At 40.1% G+C, this 4748-nt stretch overlaps 1 pseudogene; it reads right to left on the bottom strand.

Annotated features, from left to right (window-relative positions):
- Positions 1–3789: 3789 nt before the first annotated feature.
- LOC138167267 (dihydrofolate reductase-like) lies at positions 3790–4321 on the bottom strand (annotated as a pseudogene).
- Between the last annotated feature and the right edge of the window lie 427 nt (positions 4322–4748).

Raw genomic sequence — 4748 nt, forward strand, 5'->3', positions numbered from 1 at the left:
AGGAGAAATTTTGCAAATTTCTGTGATGGGGCTGAAGTCATTATGTACTACTTCTCTAAGGCCAAGGTCATGAGTGTGATTATTGCATGGTCTAGTTAGTTTTTTTCTGCTATATGGATATTGAAGAATACTGAGATTCCATGATTGGAACTGGCATTTTGAATCTTGCCAAGCATTTGGAAAATTTATGCTGTGAATCATAAGACCTAGGAAGAACATGTTGAAGGTTCAGTGTCAATCTTCTATTATTACTAAGAATGTCACCATAAAGTCAGTTAATCCCTCTTAGTGGTGGTGGTGGGGAAGAATAGTAATCTTTTATACAATTATTTTTATTTCTACCCTTACTATAATCTTCTTATCTTAAAACACACTGCATTTACCCTCATTCACATTACACTCTGATAACCAGGCTAACCAGGAATAATTTCTGTTCTGTAGACATTTAACCTAAAACAAACATCAATGTGAACAAAATATAAAAAGACAGACAGAAAAAGCAAAGCTTGACAACTCTAAAAACAGTCTAAAAAATGAGGTAAAACGTGAAGAGATGAATTCCAATTCAACAAGCATTAAATAAGCCCAAACTATGCACCTAGACTGTGCTAGGCTCTGTGGATATAAAGATCAAATGATGTAGTCCCTTCCCTCAAGAAGCTTACATTCTATTGGGGTGATACAGCACAAAAACAAGTAAACACAAAATATATGCAACATAATACAAAGTAATTTCAAGAGAGAGACAGAGGAAGAGAGAACATTACTGGCGAGAAGGGACTGGAGAGTAGGAGGGACACTAGGAAAAGACTTATAGGCAGTAACACAGAGATGAGAGGTGGAATATATTGTATAGAGAATAGCAAGTGTGTCATTTAGCTGGGACATAGGGTACATGATAGACGTGGGGGCATGTAAAATTTGTGTGCGAAGATATAGGCCAAGCTATAAAGAGCTTAAAGTGTTTAAATGCAATTATTAGGTGTAGATATATTAAATATTGATGCTGATTTGTTTTGCATAGTGCCTTACAGGATAATGTAATTTTCCTGGTTACCTCTCATTTTGTTTTTAAATTTTTTCATTGTTTTTGTTATTACTATGCTTTCTCACGTTGATAATGTCCAAAAATATGTCTCATTTCTTCACCTTGAGGTCATAACTTCTCTGTCAAGAGATAGGGTAGTATGCTTCATTACTGATTGGTCCTCTGGAGTCATGGTTGGTCATTGTGTTTATCACAATGCTCAAATTTTTCTAAGTTGTTTGTCTTGTATAAGTTGTTCTGATTTTGCTCACTTTATTGGCTATTCAGTTCATACACAAGTTGCCAGGTTTATCTGAGATCATTATTTTGTCCTATATAACAATAACATTCCATTACTTTTATATATCATAATTCAACCCTATTTATGGCTAACAAATTAGTTGCTAGTTCTTTATCACTTAAAAAGAACTGCTATACTTATTTTAATACATATTGTACTTTCCCCTTTTAAAAATCTTTTGGAGGTATAGGCCTAGTAATGATATTGCTGGGTCAAAAGTATCTCTTGCTTCATTTTTTTCCCATTTGTTCTTTAAGCCAAACTTATTCTTTTTCCTAAGATTCTATTTGCACTTATTATTGTGCCATTTTTTTTCTTTTGGGTCTACCTCTTGGTCTTCTCTTGACAATTAGTATTTCTTTTCGGTTGAATGTTATACAATTCTTATTCCTTAGAACTATGTGGTAAAAAGAAAACTCCTGGAGTGATGCCTTTTCATTGTGCACACAATAAAATCCTGCTATAGGTAACAGACTTATAAGTGAGATAAAAGAACTACCAAGCCACATTGCCAGGTGCTTGCCAGTATTTGGCATTGTCTCTCGCTACATTTCTCAGAGGTAAAAGGGGACTGTTTTAAGCTGAGCCAGGGACAATCATTGGTAAATGCTTGCATTGCTCTGCAAGAAACCTTGGACTTCTACTTTTGTAAATATCTTGTAAATCAAAAATGTGCTCCTCTGTACAGTAAAGTACATTACTATTTAACATGAAGCTGTGTAGCAATAAATAACTTTGTTTCCTTGGGGGGGGAGAGACAATGAGTATTTCTTATGTTTACTCATATTTGTAGCCTCATTTTCTTTATGCTAGGAAATGTACCACAGCCAGAACCCATGTAAAGCCAAGTACGAGCAGCTTTCCAGAACAATGCTACTGTGAACAACTTTCAAGGTTTTGATTATACAGTATAGAGAATACTCTATTTATTCAAAAACAAATCAAAGCAAAACATTTACAGAAAATCAAGGTACAGGGGCAGCCAAGTAGCACAGCGAGTAAGAGCACTGGCTCCAGTGTCGGGATGACCTGGATTAAATCCGGGCTCAGATACTCAGCACCACACCCAGAAATAACTGGCTGTGTAACCTTGAGCAAGTTACTTAACCCCGATTGCTTAAAAAAAAAAAAAAGAAAAGAAAATACACAAGCCCTCCACCCCTAGGCCACTAGTAAATGACAATTTCTCAGTCAATACACAGTATCCAAGTAAAGTCTTCGTTCAGCTTGACTCAGGGTGGTCTCTCAGATTCCCTGGATCCCCTTCCATGGTCCCAGATCCTACCTGGATTCACCAAACTGTTACCTGGGTTCAAAGGCAGACAGCTCCCAGGTCCTTTTCCAGCTCTTCCTGTTCCACACTAAAGTTCCCAGCATCCAGTCCACCTTAAATCTTTCACAGTCTCTGTTCCAGGGAAGTTAAGGCTCAACAAAGCCACAAACAGGTTCATTCAAAGTACCAGCATCACAGTCATGCTTTCTCAGTTTTTTGCAGCTCCAGCTGGCCCTTGGATGTCTTCGGCAGTTCCCAGAAACTCTGACTGGCCCTCAGCCTCAGCAGCTCCTTAGCAGAAGCTCCAGCTGGTTCCCATAATCAAAATCACTTCACCCAGGTTACCAAAATCAAAATCATTCTCTCCAGCCTGGGGGGCCTTTCCTGTTCAGCCTCCCTGGTGGCAGCAGCTCTCCCTCCACAAAGCTTGCTCCACACACACCACACACACACACACACACACCACACATACACACACACCCACCACACACCCACCACACACATACACACACACACACCACACACACCCACCACACACATACACACACACACACACACACACACACACACACACACACACACACACACACACGGCATTAGCCCCTTCCTGTTTCAAGCAACCCCTTCCTGTTACATTAGCAACTGGGGTTCATACCTTCTGTTTCTTTAACAGAGGCTTGATTAATTACCAAGTGCTAAGTACCTCTCAGTTTAGCAATACAAAAGGAACTTCAAGTTTCATTACTATTATACCCTAACCCCTCACTTACTCTCCTATGAGATAAGGGAACTCTGGTTGATTGTGACTCCTTTGCTATCTGGATCTGGTTCTGCTGAAGTTTTAAATGGGGTATCTCTGATCAGGCCTTAACCTCTGTCTCAATGCATGGCTTCTGCCTCCATCTCCTGGTAGCCCAATGAAGATGTTATCTTCAGGTATGTTTCTATCTCTTCCTTGCACAATCAATTCCCAACTAGGAATTGGCTGATTTTTTTTTCTAATAATAGTTTTTATTCTAACATCATACCAACTTAATTTGTTTTTCTTTTTGGAAGAAAGTAGGGCAATTGGGGTTAAGTGACTTGCCCAAGGTCACACAGCTTATAAGTGTTAAATGTCTGAGGCCGGATTTCAACTCTGGTCCTCCTGACTCCAGGGCTGGTGCTCACACCTACCTGCCCCCAACTTAATTTTGAATGGAAAAATTTGTTGGAAACAGCAGCCTTCAAACCTTTCATATCAATCATGTTTTTCATATATTTCAAATTTATACTGAATGCTTTTTTCTTCTTGGACATCAGTAAGAACACCTGGATATCTTATAAACAGAGCTGCCTCCCCCTTCCCAGATCTTATCCACCTTGTTTGCTAGTTCTGGAAGTTCAAGAAGGTCTAATGCATCATCCAGACTTTTGGCAAGATAATGAACTCCAGGAGGAGGTTCTTTCAGTCATCTGCTCAGAACTAAATTAGTTCTGTCTTTTGAAGGTCGACTCTTCTGAGGAAGGATGAACCATGTCTTCTTCCCCATTATCAAGAAATTCTGTTTACCTTCCACTGAAGGAGTTGTAGTCATTTTCTGGAAGTACTTGAATTTATTCCTGAGCAGGGTCCAGGGCAGGTCCCCGTTCTTCCCTGTGCCCATGTTCTGAGACACGGTAATGATGCAGTTTATCTTAGGGGCCATGTCTGCAAGCAATCAGTTTCTAGGAGTCCAATGAAGCACCTTTTCCTGGCACCTTGAGAAGAACCAAGGAGTCTGCCTGACTGTCTCTTACTATGACTCTGAATGGCCTTAATCTGATGTCTGTGATCACTCATCTGTTTTCAGGTCTCTGGTGCATAGGCTGCCCAGGAGCTGCATTGTACTATATCTACTGTGGCTCAGTCAAAGGCCCTAGCTTCAGCCTACTTTGAGTGTCATGAAGTGTGTGTATGTGTGGGTGTGTGTGTGTATCTGTGTGTACCCCTGGTATTGTCTCCCTGCACAGCCACCTCTTCAGGGGCTAGTTCTATCACCTGCTCATGCTCTCACAAGCCAGGGCCAAGACCCCATTAGCCTTCAGGCTCCATTTTCCAGAGCTCATGATTACTTTCAATTCATTTGGAGTAATTCCTTTCCCAGTGCCTTTAAGTTTCTGTGGGT

This window comes from Petaurus breviceps, unplaced genomic scaffold (genome assembly GCF_028583685.1).
Source record: "Petaurus breviceps papuanus isolate PSGF00001 unplaced genomic scaffold, PetGlider_PUasm1.0 229, whole genome shotgun sequence".
In the NCBI taxonomy this organism is placed as follows: domain Eukaryota; kingdom Metazoa; phylum Chordata; class Mammalia; order Diprotodontia; family Petauridae; genus Petaurus; species Petaurus breviceps.